Source organism: Bubalus kerabau, chromosome 19 (genome assembly GCF_029407905.1).
Source record: "Bubalus kerabau isolate K-KA32 ecotype Philippines breed swamp buffalo chromosome 19, PCC_UOA_SB_1v2, whole genome shotgun sequence".
In the NCBI taxonomy this organism is placed as follows: domain Eukaryota; kingdom Metazoa; phylum Chordata; class Mammalia; order Artiodactyla; family Bovidae; genus Bubalus; species Bubalus kerabau.
The window spans coordinates 13118213-13142044 of NC_073642.1; the positions used below are offsets into that span (position 1 = coordinate 13118213).

The 23832-nt window shown below is 39.6% G+C and overlaps 1 long non-coding RNA gene across 1 annotated transcript in view; it reads right to left on the reverse strand.

The window, feature by feature from the left end:
* Window positions 1–23381, reverse strand: part of LOC129634303 (uncharacterized) — a 35505-nt gene extending 12124 nt beyond the window's left edge. The window contains exons 1-2 of the long non-coding RNA XR_008705547.1: window positions 23094–23381; window positions 12151–12252 (exon numbers count right to left, since the gene is read on the reverse strand). This is a non-coding gene — a long non-coding RNA (uncharacterized LOC129634303). The remainder of the gene's footprint in view (window positions 1–12150; window positions 12253–23093) is intronic.
* Window positions 23382–23832: the final 451 nt, after the last annotated feature.

Below are 23832 nucleotides of genomic sequence, written 5' to 3' on the forward strand. Positions count from 1 at the left end.
GTGTGACTGTGAATGGGGTTGGGTCCCCTTGGAGTCTTGGAAGAGATTTGTTCAGGGACAGCTTTGCAGAAGGAGTCAGAACAAACCAAGAGCTTTGCAAGTACAGTGGCCTTATTGTGGAAGGGCCCTGTGCCTCCATGGAACCATGATCTATTTGACATGTCGATTTTTCTATTCTTTCAGTATGATGATACTTAATAGGTAGTCATCAGGAGCATAATAGGATGTAGAAAACTCATGTTACCTGATAAATGTAAAATGAAAATCAGATTAATGTTCTGATATTTGTGACGACTATGAATATAGCTCTCAGAAAAGGAGACATGAGTCTGCAGTTATTTAGGCTATCTAAGAGAATGATTCCCGAAGAGCTCCAGTTAGATATAAAATTTTACTGTACTCATAAAATCTATGTCAAGCTTAATGTAGTCAAGTGGTGAGAGAATTGGATCAGAAGCTAGGATTTTCAATTTGCCTTTTCCAGTTTTGTCCCTAAACATCCCTCTGTGCAGTGCTAAGTCTTGTCAGTTGTATCTGACTCTTTGCAACCCCATGGACTATAGCCCACCAAGCTTCCCTGTCCAGGCAAGAATACTGGAATGGGTTGCTATGCCGTCCTCCAGGAGACATTCCCAACCCAGGGATTGACCCCACATCTCTTACATCTCCTGCACTGGCAGGCAGGTTCTTCACCCCTAGCACCACCTGGGAAGCTCTAAACATCCCTCAGCTATGGGAAAATCATGTCTGTGGCTTCTGTATCCTTATTTCTAAAATGAAAGAATCAAACCCAGTTTCTTACTAATTGTAAGGAACTATGATCCTGTCCTAAAATTATTCTGAGAATGGTGCTATAACCATTCATTACTATCTATGAAAAAGATGACTTAGAACCTAATGTTCTTTTTGAGTAAATTAGTTCAAGACAATAGACAGGATGTAATAAATTATCTGCCTTGGGGTAAAAATAAACTCCAGTCAAGTGTATGTGCTTAATACCTGGGTAAAAAAGTGTTTAGCTATTTGTCTGTTCAGACTAAATACATAATGACCAGACTTATACAAGCAAGGATGTTAAAATCATGCTGTGTAGTCTGCCTGTCACTTCATGGGTAAAGCAGACACATGTGGTAACAAGACAGATCTATGGACTGCTTTGAGGAACAAGAATGAAGCTTTCCTCTGGTCAAAAAGATCTCTCTGACTGTCCCACTATAGTCCCCGAAACCATGGTTTCTTGGGGATTAAAGATGAATTCTAAACTTCGTATCTTCCTTCACTCTCTGAACCTCACAGGACCATGAAGATTAACTCAACTGTTTTATGGAGGGACTTCCCTGGTGGTCCAATGGTTAAGACTTTGAGGAGGCGCAGGTTGGATCCCTTGTTGGAGAGCTGAGATCCAGCATGCCTCTAGGGGAAAAAAAAACACAAGCAATACTGTAAGATCATGGTCATCCAGTCCCATCACTTAATGACAAACAGAAGGAGGAAAAGTGGAAGCAGTGACAGATTTCCTCTTCTTGGGCTCTAAAATCACTATGGATGGTGACTGCAGCCATGGAATTAGAAGTTGATTGCTTCTTGGCAGGAAAGCTATGACAAACCTAGACAGCATGTTAAAAAGCAAAGACATCACTTTGCCAACAAAAGGTCAGTATAGTCAAGGCCATGGTCTTTCCAGTAATCAGGTACTGATGTGAGAGCTGGACCATAAAGAAGGCAGAACACTGAAGAATTGATGATTTCAAACTGTAGTGCTGAATAAGACTCTTGAGAGTCCCTTGGAAAGCAAGGAGATCAAACCAGTCAATCTTAAAGGAAATCAACCCTGAATACTCTTTGGAAGGACTAATGTTGAAGCTGAAAGTCCAAGACTTTGGCCACCTGATGTGAAGAGCTGACTCATTGGAAAAGACCCTGGTGGTGGGAAAGATTAACATCAGAAGGAGAAGAGGGTGACAGAGGATGAGATGATTGGATGGCATCACCAATTCAATGGACATGAACTTGGGCAATCTCCAGAAAATGGTGAGGGACAGAGAAACCTGGCATGCTGTACTCCATGGAGTCAAGAAGAGTCAGACACGACTTGGTGACTGAACAACAGCAACAACAACAAAAAGATTGTAACAAATTCAATAATGACTTTAAAGTGTAACTTCATGCAGCCACTATGGACAACAGTATGGAGGTTCCTTTAAAAACTAAAAATAGAACTGGCATATGACCCTGCAATCCCAATCCTGGGCGTATAGCCAGCATAAAATATGATCCAAAAGGATACATGCACCCCAATTTCATTGCAGCACTGTTTACAATAGCCAAGACATGGAAGTAACCTAAATGTCCTTTGACAGAGGAATGGATAGAGAGGCGGCACATATACACAAGGGAATACCACTCAGCCATAAGAAAGAATAAAATAATGCCATTTGCAGCAACATGGTTGGATCTAGGGATCATCATGCTGAGTGAAGTAAGTCAGACAGAGAAGAAGAAATATCGTATGACATCCCTTCTATGTGGAATCTAAAAGGAAACCAAACAAATGAACTTACAAAACAGGAGGAGACTCACTGACTTAGAGCTGGACTTGGGACGGATGCTGCTCCATTTAAAATGGATAACCAACGAGGACATACTGTCTAGCACAGGGAACTCTGATCAGCGTTATGTGGCAGGCTGGATGGGAGGAGAGTTTGTGGAAGAATGGTATAAATGACTAAGTTCCTTCACAGTTCACATGAAACTATCACAACACTGTTAACCAGCTGTGCCCCAATACAAAATATGAAGTTAAAAACTGGACCATATCGAAAAATCTTTCAAAAGAAACACCTTATGGAAATGTGACTGGCATACAACAGTCAATCAAGAAGCATGAGCTCCATGTGCACCTTCTGTGGCTGTAGCCCCCTCCACAGACAGCCCTTCCCCTGCTCTCTCTCCCCTGAGCCCCGTACTTGGTGCTGCCTTGCAGGTGCTGTTTCCTCGACCTGGAATGTTCTTCCCCCTTCTCTGAATTCACCCAAGTCCAGTGTGTGTCAGTCAGTCGAGGCTCTCGCTTGCAAACAAAAAAGCCGTATCTGCCTCTCTCGAGCTCAAAGAGGAAAGTTCCCAGGGGCTCTGACATTGACAAGGGGCCGGGAGGCTGGCCGTGGAAAATGAGATGGAAGCCAGGGATCTCCAGAGGGCCTGGGGCCACACCTCAGGAACAATCTGGTGGGCATGCCTCCACCACAGCTGCGACCTCCCTGACCGCCAAGTGGCCCCCGTTTGGGGGCACTGCGTCCATAGTCAGAGCCTGTTTGCGGAGACTTTGGCTGGCCTTCTGGCTACTCCCAGTCAAGGTGCAACTGGAGACAATCCCTTAGCTCTAGCAGAGGAAAGCTACAATGAGAAGCAGCATCTGGCATTAGCTTTCCAACCAAAGAGTGTGCTCGAGGAGGAAGCCCACCAAGGCAAATTCAGGGCAGGAGTAAGAAAAGGGATTGGACGTCAAAGAACCCCTCAACTTTCTGCAGTGCCCACAGAGCCCATTCCCCAGAGCTCTTAGCCAAGCCTCTCCCCCCAAGCAAGGTTTCCCTAACTCTTTCCTTGGCCTTAGCATCACTTCTCTGAGCTCCTTCCAGTATCATCGCTGCCACACATTTCAGGAAAAGCATCACACTACCCTGAACACACCATCTGACACTTCAGTGTCTCCACGAACAGTTTCCCACTGTCTAACTCTGCCTATGCGTTCTCCTTGCAGGGAACATGCCAGGTTTCTCAAGAGTCTCTTGTTGGATGAGGGAGAGAGTGGAGTGTACTTCTGATAAAATTTGAATTAACAGAAGAAATCAGTAATGTCCAGAGTGTGGTCCTGTCAAGGAGCATTGAGGGGCATACCACGGGGCTGCAAACTCTCGGTGCAAAACCTTACCTTGAGCGTGTTTTTCTATCAGTGAGACACTGCCTTGACAGAAAGATCTGAGTCTGACTTCTTCCTGCCTGTGCTTGAATTCTGGAAATAAAAACCAGGAAACACCAAATGGGCTTCCCTGATGGTTCAGATGGTACAGAACCTGATTGCAATGCGGGAGACCTGGGTTCTATCCTTGGATCAGGAAGATCCGCTGGAGAAGGAAACGGCAACCACTCCAGTGTTCTTGTCTGGAGAATCCCATGGACAGAGGAGTCTGGTGGGCTACAGTCCATGAGGTCACAAAGAGTCAGACGGGACTGAGTAGCTTTCACTTTCACTTTCTTTCAACTCCAAATGGAACTTAGCAGAAACCATGCAAGTATGTCTGAAAAAAAAAAAAAAAAAAAAAAAACTCCTTTGATCAATAAGATGCCTCGAGAAATAAGACTCCCAAAGAAGAAAGTATTCTCTGATTAAATGAAGATTTATTTCAAACCAAAAGCCAACATCTCCATAAAATTTTAAATCAAACCAAAGATGATTACTGACTGCAGTATCACTCAGCATTAACTTTTTAGCATTAAGCAATACCATAAGAAAATATTTTAAGCTGCTTCTAAATGATGTGGTTGTACACTTACAAAGCTGAAATGATGGTGAGATCAAGAAAATCATAAAGGTCTACTACTTGCTTTCTTCTATAACTAGCTTCTAAAAATATGTCTTTAAAATGTTAAACAATAGATTCACATGTTCTAAAGATTGTTTAATTCCAAGGGAGCTTACAATTTTTAAAAATTAACTTAAACTAGTTTAAATTATGTGAAGTGATATATAGCCATGTGTGTTCTAGAATGTATACATTCTAAAACATTCTGGCATCTATACAGGTTGTGAAAAATGCTATTCAAAAGGAATTTTTACCCCAAATTATAAGTTTGTTCATTTGCTTGAAGTAATATTTTTAATTGCAAGGGACTGATTTTATTGTTGAAAAAAAGTTTTGATATTTTAATCTACTTTTCCCATTTTCTACTTTGATTCAGGCATTCTTCAATGTTTACTTGTGCATATTTCTAAACACGTGCACTAAAATCATTGGCACTCTAAGTCACATTTGCTACGTCTATTTAAACTTTCAGTTCAGTTCAGTCACTCAGTCGTGTCCGACTCTTTGCGACTCCATGAACCGCAGCATGCCAGGCCTCCCTGTCCATCACCAACTCCCAGAGTCCACCCAAACCCAAGTCCTCTGAGTCGATGATGCCATCCAACCATATCACCCTCTGTCGTCCCCTTCTCCTCCTGCCCTCAATCTTTCCCAGCATCAGAGTCTTTTCCAATGAGTCAGCTCTTCACATCAGGTGGCCAAAGTATTGGAGTTTCAGCTTTAGCATCAGTCCTTCTAATGAACACCCAGGACTGATCTCCTTTAGGATGGACTGGTTGGATCTCCTTGCAGTCCAGGGGACTCTCAAGAGTCTTTTCCAACACCACAGTTCAAAAGCATCAATTCTTCAGCCCTCAGCTTTCTTTCGGAGAAGGCAGTGGCACCCCACCCCAGTACTCTTGCCTGGAAAATCCCATGGATGGAGGAGCCTGGGGGGCTGCAGTAGCAGCAGCAGCTTTCTTTATAGCCCAACTCTCACATCCATACATGAGCACTGAAAAAAACCATAGCCTTGACTAGACGGACCTTTTACACTTTCAGAAATAACCTTATAAACATAATTTTTACTGGCCCAAATAACAGTTCAGTCTCAGCAATACTGCCATCAATTTAGCAAAGGGGTGTTTGTGCAATTAGTTCAATATGTTATTGCATTTTGGCATACAATTTGTAAAAGTATAGCAGAGTGCAGAACAATGAGTTAAATATCAAACGAAGTAAAATCAAGAATAATTTAAGAATCTCTGGTCTATCCATACAATGGAATACTATGTGGGCATTAAAACCATGATATCTAAGAATATCTGCTCACAGTTGGAAATCTTCATGACACATCTTTAAGAGAAAATGCCAGAATAAATCTGCACATACATATGACCTTCATTTTGTATATCAGCCTTCTTTTTCTCTCCTTAAAGCTATCTTTCCTGCCATTCTTACAACACCTGTACAGACATGTGAACTCTGTGTGTGGGTGCCTCGTCTTAGCAGCAGAAGCAGTGTTATGCCTGAAAGAAGTCAAAAGGGAACCCAGGCAAAGGCACTTTTTGGTCTAACTTTGCAGAGAGTTGTCTAGAGTTGCCTTTGTAAAAAAGGAAGCACTAATAATAGCAGTAGTTACAGGCAGCAGTAGGAGTAAAAAACAATATACATAAAAGAATGCAGGTATAACAGGTAACTTTTCACTACAAAGGTGAAAAAAAAAAAAGGCAAAAACATCTAGAATAAGTAAGAAGACTGAGTGTGTGCTAAGTTGCTTCAGTCGTGTCTGACTCTGCGACCCTCTGCACTGTAGCCCCCCAGACTCCTCTGTCCACGGGATCCTCCAGATGAGAACACTGGAGTGGGCTGCCATGCCCTCCTCCAGGGGATCTTCCCCCCCACAGGGATCGAAGGCACCTCTCTTATGTCTCCTGCATTGGCAGGCAATTTCTTTACCACAAGCACCGCCTGGGACGCCCAAGTAAGAAGATTAATAATCTATTAACTACAAAGCTACAAGGTTATTTTGGGAACCAAGGACCCATGAGTTGGAATCAGAGGCATTCTTTGACCTTGAAATCAGGTCAGAAGAAAGCTGGCTTGGGGACACTAACTAAAAACTATTTAGGTGGGTCTCAGGAGTGGGAACCATGTCAGGTGAGTGAGTCATTCAGAGCAAGAGGAAGAAATGGACCAGGAAGACTGCTTTGGTCACTTACAGTAGATTCCTAGAGATCTGAGCTACTCATCTTAAAAGTTCTATCACACAGTTACATATCATTTTTACTGACAAAGTAAAATTTTGTTTCCCAGTATCCCTCTAATGCGGGCAAACTTTTGACAGCTGCTATGTTTCTGTGTTTGTTCTCTTGTGCTCAGTCATGTCTGACTCTTTGCAACCCCATGGACTGTAGCCCACCAGGTTCCTCTGTCCATGGGATTTCCCAGACAAGAATACTGGAGTGGGTTGCCATTTCCTTCTCTAGGGGATCTTCCCAACCCAGGGATCAAACCCACATCTATTTGTATCTCCTGCATTGGTAGGCAGATTCTTGACCACTAATGCCACCTCAGAAGCCCTGCTGTGTTTACAACAGTACAGCATTAGCAATCTTGCTCAGTGGAATCTTTGCTTTTAACTTTTCAGCAGTTCTTAATTTCAGTTTACATCAGCAGTCCCCAACCGTTTTGGTACCAGGGACCAATTGTGTGGAAGACGATTTTTCCATGGACCAGGGAGGTGGGCCGATGGTTTCTGGATGCTTCTCATAAGGAGCATGCAGCCTAGGCCCCTGGTATGCACAGTTCACAGTAGGGTTGGCATTCCTAGGAGCATCTAATGCTGCTGATCTGTCAGAAGGCCGAGCTCAGGCAGTAAAGCCAGTGATGGGGAGGGGCTGTAAATACAGATGAAGGTTTGCTCACTTGCTCACTGCTCACCTCCTGCTGTCCAGTCTGGTTCCTAACAGGCCACAGACTGGTACCGGACCATGCCCCAGAGGTTGGGGACCCCTTGGTTTATGTCATTTCAAATTTCCTTAGAAGCCCAAGTTTATTAATAGGAGCTCACATTTATTAAGCTTGCTACTAAGTACTTTGCGTGTGTTATCTCATGCAATCCTATTGTTTTGTATTATTATTAACCCCTTTTTGGCCCCTTTTTGCAAGGTCTGGGAGGCCCCCAAGTGCTGCTTCATAGGAGACCACCCATGGTTGTTAGCTGCATTTCCAAAGTCCACACTCTATTCTAGTGTCTCCTGCATGTGTCTCATCATCTATCACCCAAGTTACTGCTTGAAAGAGCATCCTGCCTGCTTCTAATGGTACAACCAAGAGTACTGACCCCAGTGTCTGTGCTGAGAGCAGGACACTCACAAAGCTGGTGGTCCCTGAGTTGGCAGATCCAGGTCAGGTTCGGGGCCCGGGCAGGGTGACTGGTCCTCTCACTGTCCCCACCCTGTATTTTGTTACAGGGACTGAAGCTCATCTAGAACAGTCTTACTGTGTCATTTGGCTAAACAGCTGCCAGGCTCTGTCCCAAGCTTAAACAGAAGGGCTCCAAAGGCAGTGGGGGAGAGGATGGAAGTCAAGGCTCAGCAGGCCCCTGCATGCCCTTCCTACACATCTCCAGCAACAGTTGATTGGCCTCTGGGTGACCCTGACTCTTCCACAGAAATCTTCTCTTTTCTACTTTGAAGCTTTATTTATTTTTTCAAACCCTCAAGCCATGTCTTCATCTTAAGAAAGGAGTTTGGCTTTGTGCTTGTATAACTAAATAGCTCGTGTAGGTGGTTTTTATAGGAAAGAAGTCTCCCTGGTGATAACTCAAGCATGCAAGTCTAAAGAAACAAATTGCTCAGTGCTTTTAAAAATATCATTATCTTATTTTTTTTAACTTCTATTGGAGGAGAGTTGCTTTATAATGTGTTAGTTTCTGCTATATAAAGTGAATCAGCTATATGTACACATATATCCCCTCTTTTTGGACTTCCTTCCCATTTAGGTCACAACAGTGCATTAAGTAGAGTTCCCTGTGTTATACAGTAGGTTCTCATCAGTTGTCTGTTTTATACATACCAATGTATACATCAATTCCAGTCTCCCAATTCATCCCACACCTCTTTTCCCCCTCAGTATGCATACATTTGTCCTCTACATCTGTGTCTCTGTTTAGCTTTGCAAATAAGATCACCTGCACCATTTTTCTAGATTCCACATAAATTTGTTAATATATTTGTTTTTGTCTTTCGAACTTACTTTCAGTCTGTATAAAAGTCTCTAGGTCCATCCACATCTCTGCAAATGACACTATTTCATTCTTTTCTATGGCCGAGTAATATTCCATTGTACATAGTATATGTGCCATTAGAATTCTTGCCTCCCACGCGGGAGACCTGAGTTCATCTCCCTGCCAGTGCATCATGCTCACATTTGTTTTGGGGCTTCCCAGGCACCATATCTTCTTTGTGCGTTCTTCTGTTGATGGACTGCTCTCTGCCTTTGATTGAAAGTTGTGCAGGCATGGTGGGTTGTCATGGTTACTGCTCGGTTTTACTTTCTTCATGTTTGCCCACCAGGTCTTTGAAGTCCATAGAGAAAGATTTGGCCCCAGCCCTCGTTTCTCTGAATGACTTCACCAGCTCAACTCCATCCCACCTGACCTCCCAAGAGGTCCCAATGTTGTCAAAGCTTGCATTCCTGTGCCTCATCACTTCTGGGATCATTTCCAGCTTGATCTCTGAAGCAGGTAGCTCAAACTTCCTGGCCGCTAATGTTAACATTCTTTGAGAATTTGGGTTGTGTGTTGTTTGCTTCGTTTTGTGTTTTGCCACCTCCCTGTTCCCCTGGACTTGCCCCTTGCAATTACTTCAGTTTCTTAAATATACCTTCATAAAGATGGAGGCTTCAGCTTCCATTGACCTATGCTCAGCAGATGTCCATCTACACTCTCAGCAGACTCTCTCTTTACTCCACCTTTCAAGGGTCTCAGTTCAGATCAAAGCTTTGAGAAATCAATATCCAAGAGTAGAGTTTGGGTATCAAGAGCTAGGGGCATCTGCAACTACAGGGACTGTAAGTCAGCCAGCTGATAACTGTATCCTGGTGACAAGAATGAGCCAGAATCTGGGTCAGCTAATGAAATATCAAGGAGGCAGAAGGGAGCCACGTATACCTGAGTCTCCATGTACACTGTGGACAGGGTGTCAGGAACCTTATTCCAGTTTATGGAAGTGAGCCTATATCCAGTCACTCAGACTGTAAGCATCTCTGTTCCAATAAATATTAGGCAATGGAATTGTATATTAATCAGGTGCAAGGTTCCTTCTGAAGCTGAGCTTTTAGTTAGATGGGAGGTACTCCATCCCACAAGAGACCATCAATACTTGTATCCAATAGCAACTTTTTGATCTGTGTAAATACTAAAGCTTTTGATTAACATTTTAAATCTCCAAGTATGTGACATTCAGCACAAAAATAAATAAAAGGTGAAGTCCCTAAGGTGAAACTTTCATGAAAGAAAACCAATTGGACTATTTAAAACAGGTTTTCCCCATTACTAAGAAGTCAAATTTCCAAGCAGAAAACATCATGAACTGGGAACTCCAGGGTACCCTCCAGATAGTACATTGGGTATTGCTTATCTTATCAAAGTTAAATTTGCTTTCATTGAGGATAATTCCCATTTAAATGGGTGACCTAGACAAGCTGGTTTAAGCTGCTACAAATGAAAATGCAAATAAAACATCTGCTTCTAACTAATTTTCACTCATTATTTTAACTTTAGAAGAGGAACGGTTAGGAAGTTTTTAGAATCATTTGAATGCCAATTGCTTTGATCATCTATGCTGCTAGGATCCCATGAGGGAATAGGCTGAGTTTTTAAGAGATAAAATACTTCAGAGCTTTAAGACAAGTAGAATACAAACAAGATAACAAGCTTAAGAGACTGGACAGTCCAGGTAGAAATGTCTAGAAAGCAAATGAGAAATAGGGGAGATGTGATATATTGCAGCAGAGGGAGGAACGAATGTGAGGCATAACTCAATGTGAGAGAGGCCTGAGGAGGCAGAATCTCACTCGTGTCGAATATATCTTCTTTAGAGACTCAGCAGTCATGTTGAAATAAGTGAGTCAATGCAAGAAAGCCCGTTGATTTGGAGGGTGCTTGACAGGTACCAGAAGCCAAGGAAATATGGAAGGACAGCCCAACCTAATGATACGCACACAGAGAAAACGCAGCACTGTTCTGATGAGGTGGGTCACGTCAGACACTCACTGTTACTTCTTGGTCCTTTTGGCCCAGGTTTCCAAAATTTTCAAGTGACATATGAAAGTTTGGAATAATATGTTTGATTGTCATCTCTGGAACTGGCAACTGTTTTGTCCAGTGTAGTTATTCCACCAAAATAAGATTGGATGGAGCAGAGAATCAGATATATACGGGCTCCAACCTCAGGTCTGACATTCTTGTCCATATGACTCTGGGCAACTTACTTAAAGGCTCTAAACAATATTTGTCCCATTCCTTAGAAAGAAGCAAGTGTCTGAGAGGGGAGTTTTTCTATGCAAAGTGAGTGAAACATAGCATTTGATCATTAAACATGGCTATTGGCCTTATTATTAATTCTTCTACAAAGAGCTGGAAGATTTTCCTAAGAAGCCATGATATTGCCTTGAAGGAAAATATTTAAATATTGTAGGTATGTATGCATCCTTTAAGGCATGTTTCTGTTTGAAATCCCCCATGTGAAATCCAGGTATCCTCTTCCTTCAGGAAAGATTTTCAGATTTCGTCTCTAACATCTTATTTTATCTCATAATATTTTGCTTCTCCTACTCAATATACATGTACTTTTTTCTAAATATTGATTCACAGATCTTTCATTTTACTTTTCTTTCTTTGTATTGTGGTTTTAGAGATTCCACAGAAATCAAGAGGAAACTCTAATGCAGTGACTCTTGAATTCTTCTGGGGTCACACATCACTGTATTCTGACAAAAGCTGTGATTCTCATATCCCCTACTAAGCAGACATGTGCAATACAAAGATAATTATAGAAGCTCAGAGAGCTTCTCAAAGCCCCACGAAAGCATATTAGGTTAAGGAAGATTTTGTTGTTGTTGTTTAGTTGCTAAGTCATATCTAACTCTTTAGTGACACATGACTATAGCCCGCCAGGCTCCTCTGTCCGTAGCCGTAGGATTTCCCAGGCAAGAATACTGGAGCGGGTTGCCATTTTCTTATCCAGGGGTTCTTCCTGACCCAAGGATTGAACCCGTGTCTGTTGCATTGGCAAATGGGTTCTTTACCACTGAGTCATCGGGGAAACCTATTTTTCTAGGCATAAATAAAAGTTTTCAAAAATTTCCCCCACCCCCTAAAACAGTAAATTAAGAATTACTCAGAACCAGTTCTTTATCCCCAAGAAGAGTCATTTGTTTTGAAGTTTGGTTCTAAGTCCTAATTCCTGGATATTCATGGGGAACATAAAGGATTCACGGCCCATATATGATTATGGATAGATTTAAGGCTACCAACCTCTAGATATTCATCTTACATATAACCTCTTTCAGAAAATGAATTTACCTGAGAACTCACTTGAATGTCCATTAGCTCTTCTTCTTTGTAAAAGTAAGGCATTCATCTCAACCATCCTCAAACTTGGTGCTAAGTTTGAGGCCCAATGTCCTAAGGAATGAAAAGCTTTGTGTCAATCAGAAGGGAAACCGCTGATGATTATGGTCAAGCTACTATAACCCCATAAACTCTACTGAAGATTTTGGACACTTCCGTTCCACACCAATGGTCAAAGCAGCCCAAGCAAAGTAAACAGAGTGCTGGTAAGAAAAGGGGAATGCTAAAAAAAAAGCATTGTATTTTTCATATTTAATGTATCACATATCTAAATTCTCTTCAGTTGGGCTTAGCACTTAACCTTAGGGCAATTCAAGAGCAGAAACCAAAGCACTGTCAAAACAACAAAAGCAAAGAAGGTATCTGGCTGAAATTTCTAACTGTAACTAGATCCCCTGGAGAAGGGAATGGCGGCCCACTGCAGTATTCTTGCCCGGAGAACTCCATGGACAGAGGAGCCTGGCGGGCTACTGTCCATGGGGCATGAAGAGTCAGACATGACTGAGTAACTAACACTTTCACTTTCATACTCTTCAGAATATTTTATGGGACTACCAAATTTTTCAATAGACACTGGATAAAATTTCAGATAAAACTTTTAAGTGTTATATTTCATATTATCTGTTATTCAAGGAGTTATTAAAACCTAATTTTTAACAATTTTCATTAAATATTTATATGGATTGCAATCAATTATCATTTTATTTCATCCTATAAAAGGTTTAATCATTCTTACTTCATATTTTTATAAAAATAATATGCTGATTTCCAGATGAATTTGTTCTTGCCAGCATTTCCCTTTCTCTTCCATTGTTGCATAGAAAAAGTCTGGGCATAATTTATCTTATCAAAATTTTATTAAAATTTCATTTATCTTTAATAATTGTCAGAATTTGTAATCTAATTTTTTTTATAGTTCATCTGGGTACTAACAATAATGTAGCAATATCCCAATCAGAAAAATTGCTTTTAATAGCTATGCTCACAGGAAACAAAGCATATTAAAATATTTTATATGTGTATAAATACCACACATAATGTATGTATATCTTGTTGGATATATGCATGATAGTGTGATTAGTAGCAGATTTTTAAATATATAACTATACCATATTAGATAACTGTGGAAAAATAATAAAACTTTGAAGTAAAAAGAAAGACAAAATCATTGAGTTTTTCTTAAGAAGTGTTTGTGAATTTTTTTTAAACTGTGTTCATGAGTTTCAAACTATTATATTTTGATTTTATTAAATGTATATAAAATTGCAATATGACTATTTTATCTATAAACAGCTACGAGAAGTTTATTCTTTGAATTTATTTAAACTTATAATAAAAAGTTTTACATGCCATTACTTGTATGGAGAAAGCACATTGTTTGTTCAAATTATTTTAGGGAGGGGCTATGCAAATAAAGAATTCTGAAGACCAGTGCTTTCAATTATGTATTTGATATGTGATAAAATGTTAATAATAGTGAGACTAACCCAAACATATATTAAATTAAACACACATTTATATGTCTGTATATATCTCTGATATTATTGTCATGTCCTCTTTTGCTATTCATTTTCTTCATTTTTAGCATGACTTATTATATGAAGAATGGATTTATAGGCATTATTTGAGAAATCTTTCCAATTTGCCTAGGGATTTTTGTCAATAATAACAATAGAATTGTGCTCATCCTACTCATATTTAGTATCCTGTATGACCCAAATTTGGAACGTTAGTGCTCTTAGAGTTAAGAGTCTGTGGTAAAACAATCTCAACACAGTCATTTTGGCTTATTTTGCTCCATTGGAACAAGATATGATTAGTTTTCCAATCCTATTAATAATACTTTGTTTCAAGTGTCTTTCTTCCGCACTGACTGCCCTAACAGTGTTTACTAGAAGCCATCAAAGACACACAGAGCAGCCTATCATGGTTCTTTCAGGCTGTGGAAAGTGCGCTGAGGATGGAGAGAGGAGAACCACATCACAAGGATTTCAGGATTTCACATGAGGAAGCAATCACTTTCCAATCATTTCCACAGACCATAGGAATCTTATGGAAGAGACAGCACTTGGGTCTGGAAATACGTGTAGGATCTGGACATTTGGAAATGGGAGAAAGCCAGTTAAAGGGGTGTAGTATGTATGCAAATAAAAGGGATAAAGAATATCATTAAAAGTTCAATGAAGAGTAATCTAGGATCTAGCATGTTCTACATATTTTAGCAAAGGCTTTGTCTGTATTTCCTTATGTGATTTTCCTCTTGGCTATGTTGTTCAAACTGCAGGTTGCAATCCATTAGTGAGCTGTGATATCAGTTTAGTGGAACACAGTATACATGTAAAAGAGTGAAATAGAACAGAACAGAATAGAACAGTAGATTAGTAGTAGGTACACATAATGATCTGTTGTTATAAAAGGAGTTGTTTTGTGAATGTTTTATTTCACATGTGTGTATATATGATGTGATGTGAAACATAATTCTTGTAGGTGTTTGAACAAATTTGGGGGAAAAGTCTGGGATAAACACAAACCCAGGTAACGCTAGTGGTAACAAACCTGCCTGCCAATGCAGGAGATGTAAGAGACGAGGGTTCAATCCCTGGTGCAGGCGGAAGATCCCCTAGAGGAGGGCATGGCAACCCACTCCAGTATTCTTGCCTGGAGAATCCCATGGACAGAGGAGCCTGGAGAGTTATAGTCCATAGGGTTGCAAAGAGTCGGACATGACTGAAGTGACTTGGCACTCACGCAGAGAAAAATCAGGTTGTAGTGGAAGTTTGCATCCCATTTTCTGCTTTGAGTGATTAGAAGGGTGGTGCTGCATTAACCAAATTGAAGAAAACAAGAGGAGTGGGACATTTGGGGAGAAACTGGTTTGTGGAAGAGGTCTGAGATGTGTTACTCTGAGATGCCTTACTGACTCTAAGTGGAAATATCAAGTAAACTGCTGACTATCAGGAGAGAGGTATTACCCAAAGTCATAAATTTGGAAAATACGAGCAAAAAAAGATGGTAGTTGAGGCTGTATCTTTAAGTAAGGTTACCCTGTATTTTCCTAAATGTTAAAGAAAGTTGAAAAAATTGAGACTAGTGGCCCAGAGAAAACATTAGATTTTCATTAGGATGAAAAATGTCACATAGAGTCAGTTCCTTTGAGTGACTATATTCAAGGACCCATCAAGGGAATGGAAATGGTGCCGTTCCAGTTTCTTTCAGCGTTATATCCAAGTGGTGCTGCACTGCAGGTGTGCTAGACCAGAGAAGGGCTCATTGTCTTCGTATCTTGCAGCATCTCAAAGTCTCTGAGGTTTTTTCCCATTGAGGATATCATTGAATAGGGTGGGGAAATGAGTGTGGAGTGAAGCGTCAATTTCCTCAGAAATGTCAGTCTCACCGATTGTCCTTTCCCCCTGGACGATCTCTCCAGATCAGTGACAAACAAGCTACACTGAGATTCCCTGGCACACACAAATGTCCCCTTAGTAGGAGACAAGTAGCACCCAGTCTCCAGACCATTCCAGCTGACCTGCTACTCCCATGCAGGCACACTTTGCCCCTGGAGATGAACTGGTACCCACACAGTATGTCTCTGAAAGGAGACACAGAAAACTGCGAAGCTGGGGATGTAAACTCACATCTGCATTTCAAAGTGACAATGTTAATAGTAAATTCTAGTTGGACTATAAAGAAAGCCAAGCACCGAAGAATTGAAGCTTTTGAACTGTGGTGTTGGAGAAGACTCTTGAGAGTCCCTTGGACTGCAAGGAGGTCCAACCAGTCCATCCTAAAGGAGATCAGTCCTGGGTGTTCATTGCAAGGACTGATGTTGAAGCTGAAACTCCAATAGTTTGGCCACCTGAGCTGACTCATTTGAAAAGACCCTGATGCTGGGAAAGATAGAGGGCAGGAGAAGAAGGGGAAGACAGAGGATGAGATGGTTGGATGGCATCACTGACACAATGGACATGAGTTTGGGTAAACTCTGGGAGTTAGTGATGGACAGGGAGGCCTGGCATGCTGCAGTCTATGGGGTCACAAGGAGTCAGACATGACTGAGTGACTGAATTGAACTGAACTGAAGTCTTTGAAGACCTTTATCTTTACTTCCCTTCTTCTCCTGAGCTTAAAGGACCACTGCAATGTAACTTCAAAAATTGGTTTGAGGTTGAAATCCATAGCTATCCCCTTGTTCAGGTTGTTTAATAAATGTTGTGGATTTTGGTACAAAAGTAGCTGAGATGATGTGATTTAATAATTTTGGGGAGATTTTTTTTCATTACTATTTTTCTCTCTGAATTTTCTCTCTTCTTTGGTTCATTCACTCAGATCACAGCCTCCAGGTTTCTCTGTCCTAGTTGAAGTATGGGATGGGGAGAAATCATTCCAGCATTTTCTTTTCAAGACAGATCGGGGGCGGTGGGGGCAGACACAGCTTCAGGCTGAGAGGAAAAGATTTTATTTATCAAAAAGAGTCTTTCAAAGGCTGGGGAAATAAAAAAGAGGCCTGTGGGTTCTGGAGAATAACCTGCATTTCTTACCCTCACCAAGGTGACTGGCACCCTGAACAACATGTGAAGGTTATCAGGGAGCCGGTGAACCTAAAGAGATGATTCAGGCAGGAGTAGAAAGGTTCTTGACAACAGCAACAGAGGGTTTGGAGCATGTCGCTGATGAATGAACATCACTGATATGTGGGCGGTACAGTAGATTGTGGAAACATGCCTGTATTTGAAAAGAATCCCTAAGAATGATTAACTTTCAATCTCTCACAGTCCAGGAGGATAGGAGCTTATGGTGGAAATAAGGTTGATTTACCTGAATAAACAGATCTCCCCTATCTGGTCAATCCTGATCTAGGGACTCACATTATTACCCATTGCACTAATGTGTGGTTGTTGGGATGTTGGAATATCCCTTGATTCTACTTATTCTTTCACAAACACACACACACACACACTCATGCACACACACTTTAGAATTGCAGGTGAAACTTTCCTCAAGAAAAATCCTGACCACTCGGGATACATGAGAATAAAAATATGAAAAAGGAAACAAAAGTTGAATGTGTTACAAATCATGCAGATAATAAGGACCACCATCTTCCCCAATTCCTTAGAGTCCATCAACAATCATTTGCTTATGCAAGATTAGTTTCCTTCTAGAAATCCCTGTGCATACCCCTAGGACTTATGAAGTTGGGAGCACACTCAGTTTGGCAGAAGAGGGGAAGCTATCTGCCAGCTGTGGCTTTGAGGGGCTGCCTGTCTCTTGATGGCATGATTTTAGACAGTTGTGTAGGACATCACTTCCCTGGTCTATTTCTCCCCAACGAGATCATGCTAATATGACGAAGACCTAAGCCACTTCCTCTGTGGTTTAATCTCTACCGTTTAGAGCTCAGATACCACTTGAGCACACATTCAGGACTCAGTTTCTGCCTGTTGGCCAATGTATTAATTTCTGTGGCTAACATAATAACTAACCACAAACTGAAAGCTTACAACAAAAATGTGTACTTTCCCGCTTCTAGAGGCCATAAGTCTGAAATCAAGAGGTCTGCCTGGCCCTGTCCTGTACAGAGGCTCTAGATTCTGTTCCTCACCCCTTCCCAGCTTCTGGTGGCTGTTGATGGTCCTTGATTTATGGATGATTTATGGATTATGGCTACATCACTACACTCTCTGCCTTCATTTTCACATGACCTTCTCCTGTTCTACTCTGTGTCTCTCTTATGAGGACACATCATTAGATGGAGTGACCTCATCTCAAGATCCTTTACTAAATCTTCAAAGGCAAAGCTCTTCTTCTAAAAAAGGTAACATTTACAAATACCAAGAACTTGACATGAATATCTTTTTAAAGGAGGAGATAATTTTTTTAGCCTACGACAGCCAGCATTAATTTCAATTTCTATAGAAGAATATTCTCAATCAGTGTCCTCCATATGACATGGCAATTGTTATTTAGTCGCTCAGTCATGTCCAACTCTGCGACCCCATGGATTGTAGCATGCCAGGCCTCCCTGTCCTTCACTAGCTCTCTGAGTTTGCTCAAACTCATGTTCATTGAGTTGATGATGCCATCCAACCCTCTCACCCTCTGTCGTCCCCTTCTCCTCCTGGCAATAAGCTGCACTGAAGGCTGGTTTTCATAAGCCTGCCCCTTAATTGTCCCTGTCTGGGCAAGGCTCATGCTTTCCCTAAGTTGCTCTCACCATGAAGAAATAGCTATCTTAGATCAGTAGTTACCAACTACACCAGATATAAAGAAACTCGTACTTGAAAAATGCCTTATTGTTTTTGTTATGAAAATAATTGTGCAATCTATAAGATCAGAAAATATGCATGTGCAGACACAAATAGAATGGAATTTAACAGTAATTACACTAATTGTGTATCATTTTAAATATTTAGGGCCTGTGTGTTTTATTTATCTAGTAGTTCATGCAATAGGTTACAAAATAATGTCATTAAATCCCTTCAATGCTTGAAATAGTCGCTTATATACATAAATCATAATTCATAGTTTACGTCTTTCCTTACTCATGGGCACTTAACTTACTATTTCAAATCTTGCTTTTTTAAAAAGATATCTTGGTGCTTATGTCTCTGATCTGAGAGTCTCTCTACTGTAGACACCTAAATTAGGACTGTTTGGTCACAGGCTGTGTGCATCTTAAACTTCCCTGGACTTCGCCATTTGTTCCCCATGGACGTTGTGCATGTATAACTTTCTATCATCACGCTTGGAAGAGTCCATTCTTTCTTCCCCAATTTAACCCATTTTTGCCATATATCAAGTTTTAATACATGTGAAATAAATTGTCAATGTACAAATGTATATTGGTTCCATGTTCTCTATTTTATTCTCCTAATTTAATAGTCTGGATTATTATAATACCCTAATTGCTTTATAAAATGTCTTCATATTTGATTATGGGAGTTTCTTTATATTCTTCTTCAAAATGTTCTTGTTATCCTCTCTTTTTTACTCTTCCATATACACTTTAAAATCAGATTATTCAATTTTATAAAACTCTTCCAATGTACTGAATAGAATCACATACTTTTAATTTGTGGAGAATTCCCACCATTACCATAGTTTTACTATTCATATCCTTGGTATATTTATTTAGGTATTCTATTTATTTTTAAGGAATTATATAATTTACCTCATAAAGGCCTTAAGTATATATTCTGCTAGGCTTATATATGGTATTTATGATTTTTAATGCTATTATAATGTTACTTTTAAAGCAATTTTATTTTTGAATAATTGCTTATGCAAAATTAATATTAGTGATTTTTGTATGTCTACAGCATATCCCAGCAAGCTTGCTGAATTCTCTGTTGAGTTATAATATTTTATGTCCTTTATTGTTTGGCATTTAGGTTGATTTCAGTTTTTCATTGTTAAAAACAATAATGCAATGAATGTCCTTGCTGAGTAAATCAATAAATGTACAGTTTAATTACTTTCTTGTAATAAATTTTGGAATCAATTTGTTGGGATAAATTTTATTGAGAATTTCTAATTCTGTTATTGTAAACATATTAAAGATTTTGTTACATATTGCCAAATTGACTTCCAGAAAGTTTGAAACCATCGTTAATGGCTATGTTATCATTCATTCAGGGGACATGCTAAAATTCATTCAACTGGAGTTTCAGTAATTTATCACTCTGGGCATCTCTGTAGCTTTGCATAAATTCTTAATTATGTTAGTTAAAAATATTCTAAGAAGCAAAGTTCTCTAGTCAAGAGGCATTTCAAAAAATAGTATTATAACAATAGCTATTTTGTTGACCTCTTATTATGTACTATATTTATACTATACTATCCTTATTTATTGGAGGAGGAAATGGCAACCCACTCCAGTATTCTTGCCTGGAGAATCCCCATGGACAGAGGAGCCTTGAGGGCTACAGTCCATGGGGTTGCAAAAAGTTGGACGTGACTGAAGTGACTTAGCATGCATGCGTGCATACTTATTTATACTATACTATAAGTAAAGAAGTCTACTTCTTTACTTACATTATTTTAAGCCTCACAATAACTTCCATAAAAGAATATTCTAATTTTGTTATGAGGAAAAGAGAAGGCCAGATTGGTTAGGTAAATTACCAAATTAACCCAGCAAGTGAATGGCAGAACTAGGATTCAAAGTCACATCTCTGTGACACTTTTAGCCCTACTCTTACACTGCATCTCAGTACTAAATGGCCCTCTAGACAGGGTAGAACAGAGGGCCTACTTAATTGTATGCACTGATATTAAATGAAACTTCACTTCGTCACATGGTCACATAACACATCAGTGATATTAACCTCCTATTGTTCATTTAAACTATAAATATTTTTGTAGATTATCTTTTTGCCTTTAAAGTTTTTTCTGAAGGTAGTTCTTTTTTTAATATAGTCCTTATCAGGTTTTGTGTACCTGGCTCTATGCATGTATATTGCTCTTTGTTGATTTAGGCTTTGTAGTCATGCTTGGAAAGTTCTTAACACAAGGATATTATTTTGTCTTTTATTTTGTTTTTTCATTTTTATTTTATATTGGAGCATAACCAATTAACAATGTTGTGATAGTTTCAGGTAAACAGCAAAGGGATTCAGCCATACATGTACATGTATCCATTCTCCCCCCCAAACTCCCCTCCCATCCAGGCTGCCACATAACACTGAGCAGAGTTCCCTGTGCTGTCCTGTAGGTCCTTGCTGATTATCCATTTAAATATAGCAGTGTGTACATGTCCAACCCAAACTCCCTAACTATCCCTTCCCATCATCTTTTCCCCCAGCAATCATAAGTTCATTCTCTAAGTCTATATATTTTATTACCACTTAATTGAGACACAGGGCTTTCCTGGTGGCTCAGTGGTAAAGAGTCTGCCTCGGTGCCCCAGGTTCGATCCCTGGGTGGGGAAGATCCCCTGGAGATGGGAATGGCAACCCACTCCAGTATTCTTGCCTGGAGAATTCTATGGACAGAGGAGCTTGGCAGGCTACAGTCCATGGGGTCTCAAAAAACTGGACACAACTGAGCAACAAGCACACACAATTGAGATATAATTCACAAACCATACACTTCACCCGTTTAAAATATACACTTCAGTGATTTTAGTCTTTTCAGAATTGTAGGGTCATCACCAGAAACAACTTCACAACAATTTTACTACCCCCAAGGGAAGTCCTATGTCCTTTCCCTATCACTCCCTCCCACCACTTCTCCCCCGTGCTTGAAAAACATGGTGACCATTTATGTATTTGTCTCTATAAGTTTACCTACTCTAGACATTTCATTAAAATGCAATTATATAAAATGCAGTCTTATGTGGTTGACTTCTTTCACTTAGCATATTCTCAAGATTCATCCATTTCGTGGTCTATATCACTATTTCATTCCTTTTATGGTTGAATAATATTCCACTGTATGATTATACCACATTTTGTTTATATATTCATAACTTGGGCATTTGAGTTATTTCTACCTTTTGGCTATTCTGAAAAATATGCTTGGTAATATAAATATTTACCTACAAGATTTTATATGAAAATGTTTTCATTTCATTCCTTCATTCTTTCATTTCATTTCCAATATACCTATGAGTGAAATGCCTGGTTCAAATGGTAATTGTAGGAGTAATTTTTTGAGGAAATGCCAGACTGTTTTCTAGCAATCTTAAATTTTAATCAATATGTAATTGATATAGTATGAAGTAATATAGTAATATAGGGGACATAGTATATATAACTTAATATATATAAATAAAGGAATTCCTAAAATAATTTTCACTCAATTATTGCTATCTTTATTCCTTGACATGTAAAATATTTATCTTTAATTTTTTTAATTTTTTATGATTTTTCTAGGTATTATTAAATGACAAAATATTTCTTATAACTTTAATGGGAAAATCCAAGTTTCCATCAACATCTGTAACAATCATAGTTGATTTCAGATATTTTTTATCATATCAGGAAAGAATTTTTCTAGAATAAGTTAGAGAATTCTTATGAGAAATGGATGTCAGATATCAAATAAATTGCTGAATACACTGTGATAATCATGTTTTTCTCTTTTGTTTATTCATGTAATAAATTATTTTAGCTTCCTTAATGTTGAAACAGTCTTGATTTCAACTTAATCTCGTTCACATTTAATTTAGAACATTTGTAACTATACTGATAGCAAATGAGAAAAGTATGCAACTTTTTTTTAGCAGCAATGTTATGCTAATGTAACAAAATCCTCCTCTTTTCTTACCCAGATATTTTAAGTACAAGAAGAATTCTCTGCTCCTTGAAATTTTTCTGGAATTCATCTAACAAACCATCTGGGCTCGGTGCCTTATTCTTTAATGATAAATAAGTACTACCTGGACAAGTTCATACATTTTTTGGAATCAATTTTGGTCATTTTTGCTTTCCCTAATAATCATCTATGTTATGAGACTATATAGAGAATTGTTAATTTTATAATATCCTATGTAGTTGCATTTGCACTCCCTTTTTTAATCCTAACATTGTGCATAATGACTTTAATTCTAGATAAAATTTTATTTATTTTTAAAATATAAATTTATTTATTTTAATTGGAGGTTAATTACTTTACAATATTGTATTGGTTTTGCCATACATCAACATGCATCCGCCACGGGTGGACACGTGTTCCCCATCCTGGCCCCCCTCCTGCCTCCCTCCCTGTACCGTCCCTCTGGGTCATCCCAGTGCACCAGCCCCAAGCATCCTGTATCCTGCAGTGAACCTGGACTGGCGATTCATTTCATATATGATATTATACATGTTTCAATGACATTCTCCCAAATCATCCCACCCTCTCCCTCTCCCACAAATAAATTCTAAAAAATTCAGCAGAAATGTGTCACTTACTGTGTGTCCAGAATCAGCTTGTTACCGTGTCCAAACTCACAGTGCTTGCCTCACAACAGGCCAATCAATCCTAGAGACAAGGAGTTAAGGCTAGGAAGAGACTTAATTGGGGAGCTGGCAGACCCAGAAGATGGCAGGCTTGCACCTCAAAATACCATCTTATTGGGGTCTGGATGCCAGGTTCTTTTATAGATCAGAGAGAAAGAAGCAATGAGGAACTCAAGTCCACAGGCAGAATAGAGAGGGAGATGCAGCGAGGAAGTGCAGTAGAAGGGTCTCCAGTCTTGTGAAGCGTCACCAAGGGAATGTCCAGCCTTCAGAAGGGGTGTGTTAATCTCTTCTATTCACAGGTGGGCAGGGACAAACTCTCTCTCCTTGAGCTGAACAAAGGCACTTTATAGTCAAGCAGAGGGGCAGGGTCCTCTAGGCAAGACATTGAGTATGATTATAGTAATAAAAGCAAGTCAAAGAAACAGTTTCCAACGTGGAGTCAGAATTGGCTTCCTCCCTGCAGCAAGCTTAGTAGTGTGTCCCCCAATCAGCTCTGAAATTTATCAATTATACCGAATAATTTTTTCCTCTTTTTTCCTTTTCTAATTTTCACTACTTTTAGCTTAGTCATCAAGTCTTTTGATGTGACTTTCAAAAATGTCATGGAGTCCACTTAATAACAGTGGTGCTCTTAGCATCTGTTGAAATAGTAAATAATAATTAGCAATATCCATCATTCACTATATAC